Below are 18,205 nucleotides of genomic sequence, written 5' to 3'. Positions count from 1 at the left end.
ATATGAACGAATTCCTATGCCCCACAAGTAACCCAGAGATGCATTTTAAATAAAAGCACACATTCTACTCGTGTAAAAACAGCTGATTCCCGGACCATCCGTGGACCAGATTTAGAAGGCGATTGGGCCAGATCTGGCCCTTGGACCTTAGTTTGCCTACCCATGGTAACAGAACAATGGGCACAGATTCCACCCCCTGGTGTAGTTTGAAGCTGCTTGAAAAACATCTGGCTGGGGAGGAGACTTAGAGGGAAGTAGAATGCAAAGACCTTCAGTCTTAGCAACTGTTTTATAGGGGCCAGTCCTGTTTGTAGACATTGCTGGCTTGTATGCTGTTTTCTTGAATAAAGAGAGAGCTTTTCAGCTTGTCTCTGCGTCTTGAATGCTGAGCTGCATCGGACCGAGCCGTAACATTATATTTACAGTATAACCAGCTTGTGCCTGAAGCTGGGGCAAGCACAGAACACTCACGGCTGCTCGAAAGAAAAGAGAAAAGAACAGGAAGTACTATATGCTCCTTCCTCTCCAGGCGAAATGACATCACACAGAGCCCTCTCTACCAATTTTGTTTCTATGGTCTGAGTTTTTGCCTGTCAACAATACAGCTCTGTGGACTGAGCCCCTTCTCATGCTAACTAGCAAGAATGTGCATTTCTTAGATTTGGCTGCTAATCTTCACACCCTCCCTGAAATCTGCTTCACTCCACAAGCGGAAGTCTCTTGTGTTAGTGGAACAGGAACATTGGCTCCTGTCAAGGAGGGCTACATATAAAAACTAGTCAGCATCGTTCAAGCAAAGCCTTAGAAAACCAATATTACATAAACTCTCTCAAAAAAGAGAAAGGAGCATTCCATTTGTTTTTTTTATGGGGGGTTGTATCTTGAACTCTGTTTTTGATAACTTGTGGTTGGAAGCACAGAGTCTGCATGCAGGGAAAGCAAAGCAAAACAACAGGAGTCAGAAGCCAATTTATATCCTTTCGTCAGTCGAAATGAGACAGTACAAACTGTTTAACTCAGCTGTGGAGCTACAGCCAGCATGGCACATACAAACTAATCACTGTTCACAGTTGGTGTGAGATGATGTCTGTTGTTTGCTTCTGCTTCCTGATTCTGGTGCACGGTGATCTGGGTCAAGTGGTTTAATCAGGCTGGATTGATGGGCGAGATGTGCCGCTTTCTAGCAGGTAGTTGGCATGACTCTCTGCTATCTTGTAGTTCTATGATTCTATTTTTAAAATGTATCCCAACTGGGGAAGAGCTATAGCTCGGTCCTGCGATGTGTTTTGTATCTTAAAATCTGAAGTCCAAATCAAACACGATATGAGCGGCATGGCAGTGATCCTGAAAAATGCCTAGGAGTGGGTGGAGCTGCGTTATTTTAGGGCAGCCTGGTACATAAGCCCACAAAGTTGTTAGCCTACTCAAAATTTTTTTTTAAAAAATTGCCAGCCTGCTAAACTCCCAGTAGCTTCATTTCCAGGGTGTAAACAGAGGCTAGCGCCTTCTACCAAGTCAACTAATGGAGGAGTGATTCATTCCCTCCTCCCAACCATTAGATTTCCTCTGCAGCTACCATGGAAATCAAGTGGGCTGGCAGAGAAAGGGTGGAACAATTCATCCCTCCTTTACCAACTTGCTAAACTTACCTGGATGGAACTCCAGGTCACCTATGCCAGGCATAGGCAAACATGGCCCTCCATATGTTTCTGGGACTACAGTTCCCATCATCCCTGACCACTGGTCCTGTTAGCTATGGATCATGGGAGTTGTAGTCCCAAAACATCTGGCAGGCCGAATTTGCCTGTGCCTGACCTATGCTTTCTAGGTGAGCGGGGCCGGCCCTACTATTAAGCAGAGTGAGATAGCCTCCTCAGATGGCAAGTTTTAGGTGACATGAAAAGGCCAGCAAAATGTTTGTTATTGAATTACTGTTATATTCTTACTGCCAGGGAGGAGGAGAGGAGCTTGTACAATTTTCTACTTCAGATGTCATGAACCTTGGCTCGGTGTGGGAAACAGAGCACCACTGACTGGTCCATGCCGGCAGGGGAGCTGTTAGAAAATCTAGTGTCATGTTTGCAAACAATGTTTGGGTTCTACCTTGTCCCCTCCATTGCTTAGAGCAGTCGCAAGGTGCAGCATGGCATAGGACTAATTCCACATCATAACACCAAACCATGTCATTCTCTGTCTGTAAAGAGGACATTTCCATCCATACTGCTAAGGTGAAAAAGTTGGAGGAAATCTGCCCGTACTTCTAGAGACCAGCAATATCGACAAAGAGCCCAGTATCTCTCTGTCAGAGAAAAACAACATTGTCAGGCCACAGATTCATACTTGGACCATCATGTGCAGATTTGTTTGAAAGTTCTGGATTAAATGGACCATCGGTCTGACTCAGTATAGTCCCTGTCTCTGATATATGGACCAAAATACCTTTGACCAAATGCACATAATTGCTTATGTTTGTGGTAACCATTTCCTTTGAATCCCAACTCAGCCCAACTTCCGGTCCAATGGTTCATCTGATTTGTTTGGCAGAAACTGTGTGTGTGTGTGTGTGCGCGCGCGCGCGTGTGTGCTACTGTTCAACACACATTTAGGTGGTTTGTGGACTGGACTGCAGTGTAACTAAAGCCAGATCTTCCCATGTAGCCAAATTTAGTTAAACTCATATAAATAATGTCTATGTTCAAATAGAGCAGAAGTGGTTCACAGGTCACTCACGCTAGTATTCTTCCCCAGAAGGAATGCATCAATAGGGCATGGAACAATCGTCAATTTAATTTTCTTTATTAAATTTATTTATTTGGTTTTTCAGATTAAAATGCTACAGTCACATGTCCAACATACAACATAAAAACAAGATTCCAAGGACTTGGAATCTTCCCTCCTCCCCTTTGTGGGTCCTATTGTTAATCATTTCCTCCTGCATCTTTTAAAATACAGTGGTACCTCGGGTTACATACGCTTCAGGTTACATACGCTTCCAGTTACAGACTCCGCTAACCCAGAAATAGTGCTTCAGGTTAAGAACTTTGCTTCAGGATGAGAACAGAAATCGTACTCCGGTGGCGCAGCGGCAGCGGGAGGCCCCATTAGCTAAAGTGGTGCTTCAGGTTAAGAACAGTTTCAGATTAAGAATAGACCTCTGGAACGAATTAAGTACTTAACCCGAGGTACCACTGTAATCCGTAATCCAAATCTTTTAGCTCCATTGTGTCCAAACTTCACCATTAAACTACAAGTGATATTCCAATCCTACTAGCAATTTTACCTGTTTACAAGGGTCTTTAAGTTACAATGTCAATTTAATTTTGAAAAACCCTAGAGCCCATTTATGGCATTATTATTGTTGTTTTCATATTTCCACTATCTGCATTATGATGTCACACTGTTCCACATTGTGCATGTTCAAAAACGCATATGTCATTCACTATTTTTTTACTAAGGAACAGGCCAACCCGGACACACGCACTCAAGGAAGAAAAGCAGGGTGCTCTATATTTTTTTTCTGAGGCAAAAGATTATTATCAGCAGCAGACAGCATCTGTTCACAAGCAAGCACATCTGCCAGTTCACACAGATTAAATAATCACATTTCCAATCATTATAATTTTTTTTAATGTCTTCTCCACAACCCCCCAAAACTGGCCTGGTCCCCTTATTTGAAGAGTGTATGTGATAAGCAAACAACGCTAGTGGGTTTTAAAGAAGCTTTGTGGAAAAAATAAGGAATATTGCAAGAATGCAAATATGTTTGTAAAGGTATCTTAAAAGGCGATACTAAATTTGGGGAATGCGTAGATAAAATTTAAACACGGGTGATTGTCAGAGAAGCTGAGGGAAGTCCAAAAGATGAAAATCTGTTATTTGGGAAATTGTTTATTTGGCAATATTTGTGTAAAACTTAATAAAAATTTATCTAAAAAAACAAAAAAAAAAAACCAAACCGGCCTGGTCCCAGCACCCGAGAACGGAGCTATGGCGCTAATTGCCCTAATCCTTGTATTGTGTATTTACTGCTTTATTGAGTATTTTAATTATGGACGGTTATATTTTAATGTTTGTGCAATTAGCTTGGAAGCTTAATTTGGTATTAAGTGGAATATAAATTAATAAATAATAAAATTTCTGCATGCGCAACATATAAAAACGATTGTCTGGTCTTACTGTGCCAGTGTCATAGATGTTCTCAGGAAAAAAAGGACCGACTTGATTTCTTTCTTCCATTGCTGCATTTGTTTGGGAGGTTGATGAGGACATGAAAAGGCTCAGGCTTATGAGTTTAGGTGCTTCCAGATGGCTGTTTATTGTGGGCTCTTCATACAGACAAGTTTTTTTGCAGTGTCCACACAATGCCAGTGTCTCCCAACAACAACAAAATTAAAATCTGGATTTTACCTTTCCAGGGAAAATCTGATGAATAACCCATTGCAAATTAACTGTTGTAAAGAAGCTGGTAAAATGCGGTCTTGACTATGCTACCACTCAGTGGATTTGTAACTGGCTGACTGACCGAACCCAAAGGGTGCTCATCAATGGTTCCTCTTCATCCTGGAGAAGAGTGACTAGTGGGGTGCCACAGGGTTCTGTCTTGGGCCCGGTCTTATTCAACATCTTTATCAACGACTTGGATGATGGACTCAAGGGCATCCTGATCAAATTTGCAGATGACACCAAACTGGGAGGGGTGGCTAACACCCCAGAGGACAGGATCACACTTCAAAACGACCTTGACAGATTAGAGAACTGGGCAAAAACAAACAAGATGAATTTTAACAGGGAGAAATGTAAAGTATTGCACTTGGGCAAAAAAAATGAGAGGCACAAATACAAGATGGGGGACACCTGGCTTGAGAGCAGTACATGTGAAAAGGATCTAGGAGTCTTGGTTGACCACAAACTTGACATGAGCCAACAGTGTGACGCGGCAGCTAAAAAAGCCAATGCAATTCTGGGCTGCATCAATAGGAGTATAGCATCTAGATCAAGGGAAGTAATAGTGCCACTGTATTCTGCTCTGGTCAGACCACACCTGGAGTACTGTGTCCAGTTCTGGGCACCACAATTCAAGAAGGACACTGACAAACTGGAACGTGTCCAGAGGAGGGCAACCAAAATGGTAAAAGGCCTGGAAACGATGCCTTATGAGGAACGGCTAAGGGAGCTGGGCATGTTTAGCCTGGAGAAGAGGAGGTTAAGGGGTGATATGATAGCCATGTTCAAATATATAAAAGGATGTCACATAGAGGAGGGAGAAAGGTTGTTTTCTGCTGCTCCAGAGAAGCGGACACGGAGCAATGGATCCAAACTACAAGAAAGAAGATTCCACCTAAACATTAGGAAGAACTTCCTGACAGTAAGAGCTGTTCGACAGTGGAATTTGCTGCCAAGGAGTGTGGTGGAGTCTCCTACCTTGGAGGTCTTTAAGCAGAGGCTTGACAACCATATGTCAGGAGTGCTCTGATGGTGTTTCCTGCTTGGCAGGGGGTTGGACTCGATGGCCCTTGTGGTCTCTTCCAACTCTATGATTCTATGATTCTATGATTCTATTCTGTTTGCAATACCTGAGCAACTCATTTACCATATTAAGCCCTTGTCTGTAAGCACCTTTTTTCCCCTTACAATAATTTTTATTAGTTTTCAATTACAACAATGCAATGGTAGCCTCATTTTAGCAATGCCAGATTATAATACAATTACTAATCCCAATCATTCAAATGCCAAATTATAGAATTTAATTTAGGTGTTCTCCCATGTGCTAGAATTGATGGTTTGATGATTTACTTTATTTCTCCATCCCAAAATCTTATTCATCTCAATTACCCTCCAGTCAAAATAGCAATCCTTTGTACAACAACTGCAATATTAATGACATCCATTCGTATTAAATATTAAATGATTATCTGTATTAAATTCATATTTAATATTTCTATTAAATATTAAATGATTATCTGTAAGCACCTTTAGACACTCTGATTCTACATTGGTACAGGGAGTGTTTGAATCCAGATCTCTGCACCTAGTCTGCTTGACATCCAAGGCCCTATTTCGAGAATTCACAGATATCTTTTGTTAGCCAACTTGAGACAGGTTGGACCCGACAGAAGCCTATTGATGACGACACCATATGGCGATTTAAACGATGCTCCCAATTTTGTGGATCTCTGGAGGAAACCTGATAGGTCCTGAGGAACATCTGGTTCCAAATGACTCATTCATTAGAGATGATGTTCTTCAATGCGTTGTGTCCTCTGGCAACGAGCGCATGGAAATTAAGGGGAGCGAAAGTGTCAGAGGGAAAATTACACACCAAGGGGGTATTTAATGGAACGCAACATGTATAGGTGATTAGATGCAAATACCAGAAACAACAATGCCATGCAGAGTGATCTGAAGTGTCTGGTGCCAAAGGAAAAATAGTGGGGATGTTAGCAATCTACTGGTTTGCTGATCAGCAGAATAGAGACATTCTTGGACATGAAATCTTTAGACAAATAGTGGTCACATATATCTAAGAAGGGGTAGATTCCCATAGGTTTGGAAATGGACTGCATGCTGACTGGGACTGATGGGAATTGTAGTCCAAAACATTTGGAGGGCACGGGTGGCGCTGTGGGTTAAACCACAGAGCCTAGGACTTGCCGATCAGAAGGTCAGTGGTTCGAATCCCCGCGACGGGGTGAGCTCCTGTTGCTCGGTCTCTGCTCCTGCCAACCTAGCAGTTTGAAAGCACGTCAACGTGCAAGTAGATAAATAGGTACCGCTCTGGCGGGAAGGTAAACGGCATTTCTGTGCGCTGCTCTGGTTTGCCAGAAGCAGCTTAGTCATGCTGGCCACATGACCCAGTAGCTGTACGTTGGCTCCCTTGGCCAATAAAGCGAGATGAGCGCCACAACCCCAGAGTCGCTCACGACTGGACCTAATGGTCAGGGGTCCCTTTACCTTTACCTTAGACTGGTGAAGGCTATTTGAGAGGTTTTTATTTTTCCAGTGGCTTAATAACAGCAAAAATCTCATTACATTACAGTTACTGCAGTGAGTGCAAAAATGAACCCTGTTCTAAATTTGACACTTAAAACATTATTTCAGGAACCTTTTTAAAAATACCATATTTTTCCATGTATAACACGATCCCATGTATAATTTGGGGACTCCAAATTAAGAAAATGGGGGGAGATTGCCCAGAGTTGCTGAGCTTTTTTTAAGGGCGAATTGACGAAAATTGCTCACCCTGGACTTCCATCCTCCCCTTTGTGGGTCCTATTGTGAATCATTTCCTCCTGCATCTTTTATGATAATCCAAATCTTTTACCTCTGCATTGTGTCCAAAATTCACCATTAAACTACAAGCGTTGTTCCAGTCCTACTAGTGATTTTAACTGTTTACAATGGTTTTTAAGATAAATTATAATCCCCCCCCCCCATTCCTTATTAAAATTTTGGTCTTCCTGATTTCTGATTCTTACGGTCATTTTTGCCATTTCGGCATAATCCATCAACTTTATCTGTCATTCTTCTCTGGTAGGAACTTTATCTTCTTTCCATCTGTGGGCCAATAACATCCACGCAGCTGTGGTCTCATACATAAATAGTCTTTTCTGCTCCCTTGGGATTTCGGCACCTAGAATTCCCAAAAGGAAGACTTTGGGTTTTTTTTAAAGAAAATGTTATTTTAAACATTTTTTTTCAACTCATTATATATAATTTCCCAAAATTCTTTTACTACCTTACATTTCCACCAGTAATTTCTACTGTGGCTCTTGTGGTAAAGGAATTTTTTTCGTTGGGGGACACCAATACAGCTCCTTGCTAAGGGAACAAGGGACCTCTGCCTCTAATCCAATGGTGGGGATGAAGAGAAACACACACACACGCAAACCAATACTATCCAACGTATAGCTTTTTGGTTTCTTTCCATCTCTATTCCCAGCACTTCCTCTGAGTCACAGATTGAAGAAAATGGAACAGTGCCACTACACTGCCAGCAAAATATTGAACAAAATTAAATGAATCAGTTAAACCAAAAGGAAAAAAAGAAAGTAAACAAGTCTGTCAGATCTCTTCTGGATATATGGCAGCCCCACTTCCACTTTTAGTTGGAATTAGCCTTCCCATTTGTTTTTGCTAGGCAATCTCAAATCCCTTTCCATCCAGATGGATTCCTTTAGGAAAGTCTTTCGAGGACCACATTAACCCTGCCTAACCTGCTTCTATTCCACTAATTGAGTGTGTTTCAGGGCCCTCCTCCATCCCTGTCTTATAGGTAAAGGTAAAGGTAAAGGTAAAGGACCCCTGGACAGGTAAGTCCAGTCAAAGGCAACTATGGGATTGTGGCTCTCATCTTGCTTTCAGGCCAAGGGAGCTGGCATTTGTCCACAGACAGCTTTCTGGGTCATGTGGCCAGCATGACTAAACCACTTCTGGCACAACGGGGCACCATGACGGAAACCAGAGCATATGAAAATGCCGTTTACCTTCCTGCTGCCACGGTACCTATGTATGTACTTGCACTGGCATGCTTTCAGTCTCTTAGGTTGGCAGGAGCTGGGACAGAGCAATGGGAGCTCACCCCGGTTTTGAACTGTCGACCTTCTGATGGACAAGCCCAAGAGGCTCAGTGGTTTAGACCACAGCACCACCTGTGTCCCAAACAAACAATCACACAATCACTGATAGGTCCACCCGCCATTGTGAGGCTCAAAGCAATGAAGATGATGCCTCCCCAGCTGTTGCCATTGGCTGTGGGTTTCTTGTGATGTCACAAAGCACTTGGCAACTGAGTGGATATAAAGGCAGGCCAAGGGGAAAGCCCTTTTCTATTTCCAGCAGGACACACCTGGCAATGGATGTGACATTCAGCACTGCCCAGGTTTCTTCCACTTGGAGGAGGCAAACTGGTGAATGGAAGGAGGCAATCCTCTGGCAGTGGGATGCTATGGAGCGATAATAAGGCAAGTTTGCTAGCTTGAAGACTGCTGGTATCTGTGGTTGGAAGCTGGCGGATGTCTCATGATGGTCCTAACAGTAGCTTCTGACGCAACGGGACACCGTGACAGAAACCAGAGGGCACAGAAACACAGTTTTCCCTTCCTGCTGCAGAGGTACTTATTTATCTACTCACGCTGCTGTGCTTTCAAACTGCTAGGTTGGCAGGAGCTGGGACAGAGCCATGGGAGCTCACCCCATTGCATGGATTCGAACCTCCGACCTTCCGATCGGCAAGCCCAAGCGGCTCAGGGGTTTAGATCACCCACATCCCTGTCTTATATTGCTCATTGGGCAAGGATTGTGCCATTCCACTGTTCAAAGCACACCACTGGCATTACATAAAAAGAGCAGTGGAAGCAGTAGTGTGGTGCTTCATTTCCCAAACACCTGGGGTATCAAACCTGCTGTGAAGTTATGCCCTGATCCAGCATAATTTCTCCCCAATCTTTCATCCCTGATCAGATAGGTGACGGTGGGTATTCAATGAACAAGCTCCAATTCAATCTCATGTTCATTTTTCAGTCTGACTTCCGAAACATTGACACCTGAAAGCAAACTACTGAGATAGCTCAGTTGGTAGAGCAGGAGATTATTAATCTCAGGGTTGCCCCCACATTGGGCAAATGTTTCCTGCATTTCAGGACGTTCAACTCGGTGACCCTTGTGGTTCCTTCCATGTCTACAATTCTATGTTTATAAGTAATAGAGAGCTCTGACTCAAACTGAGCTCTACTTCTTAGGTACATCAAGCATGAAGTCCTATGAAAGTATGTCATATACATAGTGTTACTTCAAAGTGAATCAGGATGACTCATTTTATGCTACCCCAATACAAATAATGTTTCTGTGGAAATGAATGCAGGGATGGGGTGCAGGGATAAGAAGAGTGATGGCAGGTTTGTCCAAAGCTGTGAGCACAGATTAGTTTCTTTCTTTCTTTCTTTCTTTCTTTCTTTCTTTCTTTCTTTCTTTCTTTTCCTTCCTTTATAATTTTCAGTTTTATACATTTCAATAATTTTACAATCATTTTGACATATCAAAACTCGACTTTCTTCCCCCTCTTTCTGTCGTTCCTTAAATTTATTTCTTATATTTTCTGCATATTCCAAATTAACTTAATTTTGCTCATTTATTCATCTACTTTAAATATATACTCTTATAAAACTACAGGTTATTACAATAATCCTGCCAATGTTCTTATCTGTTTACAGTTTATTTGTAAATATCAATAAACCATTTCTATTCCTTTTTAAAAAGTTTGTTACCTTGATTTCCATAAGTTTTTGTATCCATTCTTCTTTTGCTGGGACTTCTTCTTTCCATTTTTGGGCAAGTAACATTCTTGTTGCTGTAGTTGCATACATGAATAAATTTCTATGCAGTTTGCATAGTTCTGTCCCTATAATTCCCAAAACGAAGGCTTCTGGGTTTTATTTTCAAACATTATTTCAAACACCCTTTTCAATTCATTATATATCATTTCCCAGTAAGCTTTAACAAGACCACCACATATGATAAAAAGAACCTTCTTTCTCTTTACATTTCCAACAGTTATTTGATTTTGATTTATACATTTTTGCCAATTTACTCAGTGTTAGGTACCAGCATACAGTTTCTAATGGATGTATAAATATCAGTGTGCTTGTTTGTGTGTATGTCAGCACCTTGCATGAGCCTGCTCTTCCACAATCCATAATCATGGATATGTTGTCTGAATAAGGCTGTGGAAACACCATACATTCAAAACACATGACATCCCCCTATGAAGACAGGGAACTATAGATAGTGGTGTAGCATGGGTTGCCAGTGTCCAGGGCCGTGCAGACATGGAGGGAAGGGGGAGAAATGGATGGAGTATTCATGCACATTCAACTGCCAAATGGCATCTGGGTCACCCAGGAGATTGCAGCTGCAAAGATAAGAAAAGAAGAGTCATTCTGTTGTCTGGAGAGGTTACTTCCTGGTTTGCATGGAGAAGCCGTTTTTAACAGAGCCCAGCGATGGAAGCGCACAGAGGCGGCACCGGGTGTCTAATTTTAGCACCCCTAACAATTTTGCACCCAGGGAACTGCCCCTGTGAACCCCACGCTATGCCACTGGTTAAGGGTGCTAGGAATTATAGCCTTGTGAGGAGTAAACAACAGTTCTCGTGATTCTTTGGAGAAAGCCACGTACCGTACTTTAAAGGTATGGTGTTGATGCAACCTAAGGCTAGGTAAAGGTAAAGGTACCCCTGCCTGTACGGGCCAGTCTTGACAGACTCTAGGGTTGTGCGCCCATCTCACTTAAGAGGCCGGGGGCCAGCGCTGTCCGGAGACACTTCCGGGTCACGTGGCCAGCGTGACTAAGCGGCGTCTGGTGAGCCAGCGCAGCACACGGAACGCTGTTTACCTTCCCGCTGGTAAGCGGTCCCTATTTATCTACTTGCACCCAGGGGTGCTTTCGAACTGCTAGGTGGGCAGGAGCTGGGACCGAACGACGGGAGCTCACCCCACCGCAGGGATTCGAACCGCCGACCTTTCGATCGGCAAGCCCTAGGCGCTGAGGCTTTTACCCACAGCGCCACCCGCGTCCCCCTGCAACCTAAGGCTACTCTCTTGCTAAAGAAAGAGAGAAATGTTTCAAAATAAATTGGAGACAATGCAAAGCTTGCATTAGGTGGCCATCTCCCAAGAGACTACGATCTACTCACATATTTACAAGCTAGCAGTGATCTACCCCATGGGGGGGGGTTCTGGTGAAAATTGTTGAGTTGTTTTTTTAGGAATGAAAGCCCTGTTTTTAGGGGTTCAGGTCAAGGTTGTTTAGCTTTTTTGGGAGGAGCCAGTGATCTACCAGTGATCTGCCACGGACGTCCAGTGATTTATCGGTAGATCACAATATACCTGTTGGACATGCCATATAGTTAATTTATCAATGCCAATGTAAGATTTCCATGCCAAAAATTCTTAGGAACATACAATGCAAGACCAAGGCACAGAAACATCCTGGTTTCATCCCTGTGGAAATCAGTTTGGTTTGGCACCAGAGCTTCTTAGCCAGCTTGACAATTCTATCACATTTGTTACGAGTTCCAGATTACTCTTGACACATTCATCTGAATTTAAGTCTGGGGATCAGATTGCTTTTGCTGGCCCTGGCCCAGGTGCACATTTAGTGGAAGGTGCGAAAGAGATTTCATATGCCCAAACCGTACATATGTCGCCTTCATCTGCACCATCGGGGAATCTTTGCAGGGTTCCTGATGACACGATTGCAGTCTGTGCAGGCACAATTTGAACATACGGAGACCCTTTCCCAACTTTGGCCAAAAGTGCGCACAAAGCAGCAACAGACACAAGTGGATGCAATGCTGCCAGCCTCCTGTAGGCACATTCAAATGAACATGTTAATAGGGTTGGGGTAAGCTACTCATTAACATCCAAGCTCCAGGAATACAAAGTCAATCTGGCTTGTTAATAATCATGGGTAATGCTGTGAAAGTCAAATCTGGGGAATCTGGGATGGTGTCCTCAATCACTAGTGCTTGGAAGTGTCCAGGGATGATTTCTTTAAAGGAAAAAAAAAACCCCAGACATCTTTATTGAAAGTTCAAAAAGTACATAATTAAGTGGATCCAAAAAATGATTGATTATGCCGAATTAGATAGCCTATCCAAAAAACTAAAGAACAAACCAAGGAAAGAATTCGTTTCAAAATGGGAAGTATTTAAAATATATTTGAAAATTAATAATACTGACTTAAAATCCGTAGCGGCTTTTGAATAATTCCAGCAATATTGTTCATCAGTTATGTGATTTAACATATTTTGAAGTTATTTGAGATGACAGTAACAACATGTATTGGCAGTAAATAATGGTAATTTGAATTATGGAGTAGATGGGAAGTTGGATTTAAAAAGAAGAGACCATTACAGTTTAAGGATTATGAAATTTATATTAATTCTTTATGTATGGCGTGACTGATGGTACTTTCTCTATGGTTTACTTTGTCCTTTTTCGTTGTGTGTTGAGCAAAAAACAAACAACATAATTATATGTGCACTAAACATAAAGGTAAAGGTAAAGGGAACCCTGACCATTAGGTCCAGTCATGGCCGACTCTGGGGTTGTGGCGCTCATCTCGCTTTATTGGCCAAGGGAGCCGGCGTACAGCTTCCAGATCATGTGGCCAGCATGACTAAGCCGCTTCTGGTGAACCAGAGCAGTGCACGGAAACGCCGTTTACCTTCCCGCCGGAGCGGTACCTATTTATCTACTTTCGAACTGCTTCCGAACTGCTAGGTGGGCAGGAGCAGGGACTGAGCAATGGGAGCTCACCCCGTCACGGGGATTCGAACCGCCGACCTTCTGATCAGCAAGTCCTAGGCTCTGTGGTTTAACCCACAGCGCCACCCGAGTCCCTGGTGAGACGTAAATAAGAGAGGGCGAGGGAGAGGGAGAGGGAGAGAGAGAGAAAGAGAGAGAGAGAGAGAGGAAACAGCACACGTGTAGAAGGGAAAATAAAGGAGGGAAGGGAAAAACCCAAAACTGTATACAAGTTGTTATTGTACTTCATCAGATCTTAATCTATTACAGTGTTTGTAAGAATGGATTCCAAATATCATTGAATTTGTCCACGGCAAGTCTGCGTTTATATGCAAGTTGTTCCTATGTTGAGAGTTTGTATAAGTCTTCAATCCAATCGCAGAAGGGAAACGCATTTTTATTTTTTCAGTTCATCGGTATCAGTCTTTTTGCTGTGGTAAGGGCATGGAGAGTCCATTCTTATTGTCCTTTTGTAAGGTTCCATGTACTGGGTATATAATTCAAGAGGGTATAAAATTTAGAAAAAGGTTACCAGATTTTTTCAATGAATCTGGGGGCACTTTTCAACTTCAGTAGGAATGATAGGATTTTGTCAGGGGACTGATTTGTAAATCTGGGGACTGTCCCTGGGAAACGGGGACGCCTGGTAAACTTAATTTAGAATATCCTGGGATGATTTCCTGAGTGTTATTGCAGGGGGACTTCCTGCTGAATGGCATCCATAGCTTTCAGCAGTGGTGGGTTTTGGGCTCTCAAATTTCAGCTGTGTTCTGTGTGGTGCTAAAATTTGACATTGTGCTTGTGTCGCCCCCTGTGGCACCACGGCCAAGTGCAGCTGAACCAGTCATGCTACCCTAAAACTGCCTCTGCTTCCAGCAAATGATTATCTGACCACTATTGCAGTTTAAAAGCCAATCTCTTTGCTTTCCCCACCATAGCTGGCTTATAAACAAATGTTATTAAATGAGTTTGCTCTTTAAAAATTATTCCACACATCTAGCGTCATTAGACAAATTGCTTTCCTTACTCCAGTGGTCAAGGGTGAAAGAAAGCCAAACATTTAGGTGCAAATTCAAAAGCACTTAATTACTGCAGTTCAGCGCTGCAAACCTTTGTTCGTCTTGAGTTTGTAATTCCCGGAGAATTACATGGCTAAATGATTTGTGAGGTTTAAAGGTTTGTAAATTCAGGGAGGACCAATGAAAAGCAAACATACAATTTTAATAACCAGACACAATTCGCCACTGCCACGTTAAATGTTAAAAACTATTGACCCTCTGGTGACTCAATATCAGCATTGCCCACCACATTTAGGGGGTGGTTTGTTTGTTTTTTTGTTGTTTTTTTGCAAATTTCTCCCATAAGGGGTCTTAAAAAAAATATGTATCTGGGTGTGAGGAATTCAAATCTGCTATTATATTTGTGATTGGACAGTATTTAGCTTGGTAAGTCAATGTTTGGGGAAGAAGCACATAAACTGCTTTTGGAAAACCAAAGAATTTTAACTTTACCTTCTGAAAATGTCAGGTAATGCTAAATAATTATTATAATAATAAATAAATAAATATATTAATATATAAGTGCAAGAACTTTGCAATCATTTTTAATGATTTCTATGCACATTTTACTTATCAAGCAACACTAAATTATACCGATTTATGCCAATTTGACTAAAATATATTTTGAATTCCCAAGTCATGATACAACAACTTTTTAGCACCCACCATTTTTGGAATTTGAAAATTGAAAAATTCAGCACACGTGAATTCAGCAGGTGTCCAGAGGCTGAGGTAAAATAGGAGTTTGGTTAAAGGAGGGCTGAACACCAAATTTCTACTCACTGAATAATGCCTCTTTACTCTTTTTAGTTTCTGCCTTTGCCAGAGAAAAAAACTAAACTGCAAACTTGAATCAGCAGATTCATCAACTAAAGCTTGAACTGTTTAAATTGGTGATGGCCAATATTAACCAGCACTTTGTGTGTTGGGGTGCTGTTGCTACTTTGCAACTTAGTCCCCTCAGTCTGGATGCTCTTTTATATGTATATTTTGTAGGTATCACAAATCCACCATATGTCCCTTGTGCTTTCTTATCCAAAAGGAAATTTCTCACGCTTGGGGAAGCGGAGAGCGCATATCAATAGATACAGGGTTTCCTTTTTCATTCTGTGCAGTTATTGTGCAATGTTTGATGTTTCTTCACACTCAGCCGACCAGTAAACAAGTATTGCCTCATGTACACTGGGTTCAGTTACAATGTAACCATCAATTTATTTCGGCTTGCTACTAGTAAATATACATTAAGAGTACAAACAGTACCCATTTGGCTTTAGCAGTGTCCCAGATGTGGACTGATGCTATGTTTAATCTTATTAACAACTGTTAGACTAGGTCAATTTCCAGTTGGCTGTATGCAATGAATGCTATTTTGAGCCGTACGTCTTCTTATTCCGTAATACTAGGAATCATTTTTGTTAGGGGATTTCCTGAGAAAGTTGGTTACCTTCAGTCATTTTAATACCAGTGTCTTGCCTCGGTAATGGACTGGATGAGAGCCTACAAACTGAAGCTCAATCCAGATAAGACAGAGACACTGTTAGTGGGTGGTTCCCTAGACCAGATGGCTGGGAGGTCGCTTGCTCTTGGTGGGGTTACACTTCCTCTGAAGGAGCAGGTTTGTAGCTTGGGGGTACTCCTGGATCCTTTGCTGTCACTCGAGGCTCAGGTGGCCTCAGTGGCCCAGAGTGCCTTCCATCAGCTTTGGCTGGTGGCCAAAGGATAGCCTAACTACTGGACAGGGATAGCCTAACTACTGTTGTCTATGGTTTGGTAACCTCAAGGTTAGATTACTGTAATGCGCTATACGTACAGCTGCCTCTAAAGATGGTTTGGAAACTTCAGCTAGTGCAGAATTCAGCTGCCAGGTTGCTCACTGGTGCAAGACAGCATATTGCACAGATGCTGGTCCGACTGCACTGCCTACCAATTAGTTTCTGGGCCCAATTCAAAGTGCTGGTTTTGACCTATAAAGCCTTAAACGGCTCAGGGCCGCAATTCCTCAAGGACTGCCTCTTTCCATATGAACCTACCCGGACGCCGAGACCATCGTCAGAGACCCTCTTTCATGTGCCTCCTCCTCAAGAGGTCCACAGGGTGGCAACACGAGAACAGGGCCTTCTCTGCAGTGCCTCCCCATCTGTGGAATGCTCTCCCGAGGGAAGTTCACCTGGTGCCTTCATGATACACCTTTAGGCGTCAGGCAAAAATGTTCCTTTTTAACCAGGCCATTGGCTGATCTGATTGACATGCCCTTTTAAAATGTGTTTCTTGGGGGGGGGGCTATTGGGTTGTTGTTTTATTTTTATTATGTATTTTGTGGTTTTATATCTTGATTTTATTCTGTGAACAGTCCTGAGATCCCAAGGTATAGGGCAGTATATGAATTCAATAAATACTACTACTACTACTAAAGGTAAAGGTAAAGGTACCCCTGCCCGTACGGGCCAGTCGTGTCCAACTCTAGGGTTGTGCACCCATCTCACTTAAGAGGCCAGGGGCCAGCGCTGTCCGAAGACACTTCCGGGTCACGTGGCCAGCGTGACAAGCTGCATCTGGCGAGCCAGCACAGCACACGGAAACGCCGTTTACCTTCCCGCTAGTAAGCGGTCCCTATTTATCTACTTGCACCCGGGGGTGCTTTTGAACTGCTAGGTTGGCAGGAGCTGGGACCGAGCAACGGGAGCGCAGCCCGCCGCGGGGTTTCGAACCGCCGACCTGACGATCGGCAAGTCCTAGGCACTGAGGTTTTACCCACAGCGCCAGCCGCATCCTACTAATACACTAAATATTTGAGACACAATACATATGTGACATAAATCCATGATGTTCTCTAGTTATAAATATTGGTATCAGCTCAGCATATCGTTTTCATGAAGAGACTCGAAAGTAAATGCTACATGATATATACAATGCTACATTTGTATGAAGCTTCAGTATGATTTCCATTAGTTTGATTACAACATCCTTTCACGCAGTTTTGCTGGTTTCTGTTAGGCTGCATCTTTTCTATCCTTCTTTAGCAGAACTAAATTTAAGGTCCGGCAGGCACCACAGGGACATCAGATTATTTATTTATTTTACTGCCAAATAACGTGCTCCTGTTGAAAGTCAGTCAAGGGATGCTTTTGCAGCCTTCTGACTAGTCCTGGAGGTGATGGTTCTAGGGGCAAATGTTGGCTGCAGCAAAAGGAACTGTAGATCTGCAGCCACCATTTTCATAGCTAAAGTTAAAGGACCCCGGATGGTTAAGTCCAGTCAAAGGTGATGATGGGGTTATGGCATTCATCTCACTTTCAGGCCAAGGGAGCTGGCGTTTGTCCACAGACAGCTTTCTGGGTCATGTGTGTGGCATGACTAAACCACTTCTGGCACAACAGAACACTGTGATGGAAGCCTGAGCACACGGAAATGCCATTTACCTTCCTGCCACGGTGGTACCTCTTTATCTACTTGCACTGGCATGCTTTCGAACTGCTAGGTTGGCAGGAGCTGGGACAGAGAAACAGGAGCTCACTCCGTCGTGGGGATTCGAACCGCTGACCTTCTGAGCAGCAAGCCCAAGAGGCTTGGTGGTTTAGACCACAGTGCCACCCGTGTCATAGCAGCTGGTGGGAGGAACATTAGGCTGGGAGAGAGGAAGAAGATGGCATGCTTCCCCTGCCATGCAGAGTCACCATCAGTTAGTCCTAATGAGCTGGTCTAACCATGCTTTTTTATAAGGCATTAGTGGCAAGGCTGCTTTATGCTAAACTACAGAAAAGAAACGAAACCCCTTGCTTCAAATAATGACTTTTCCCCAGTGCAATGCTGTTTAAGAGGTTGAATGGCCTGACTGGTGTCAGC

The 18,205-nt window shown here is 42.9% G+C and overlaps 1 long non-coding RNA gene across 3 annotated transcripts in view; it reads right to left on the bottom strand.

The window, feature by feature from the left end:
* Nucleotides 1-9,922: 9,922 nt before the first annotated feature.
* LOC310688505 overlaps nt 9,923-18,205 on the bottom strand; it is a 10,833-nt gene continuing 2,550 nt past the window's right edge. For 2 of the 3 annotated variants that reach the window (XR_014516978.1, XR_014516979.1), the window contains one exon: nt 9,923-10,906. This is a non-coding gene — a long non-coding RNA (uncharacterized lncRNA). Of the gene's footprint in view, nt 10,907-16,154; nt 17,540-18,205 lie in introns of those variants that run through there. The other variant, XR_014516980.1, reaches the window with a different exon arrangement.

The sequence above is a fragment of the Podarcis liolepis genome, assembly GCF_965112155.1.
Source record: "Podarcis liolepis genome assembly, chromosome: 11".
Taxonomy (NCBI): domain Eukaryota; kingdom Metazoa; phylum Chordata; class Lepidosauria; order Squamata; family Lacertidae; genus Podarcis; species Podarcis liolepis.
This window is presented reverse-complemented; position numbering and strand designations above follow the sequence as displayed.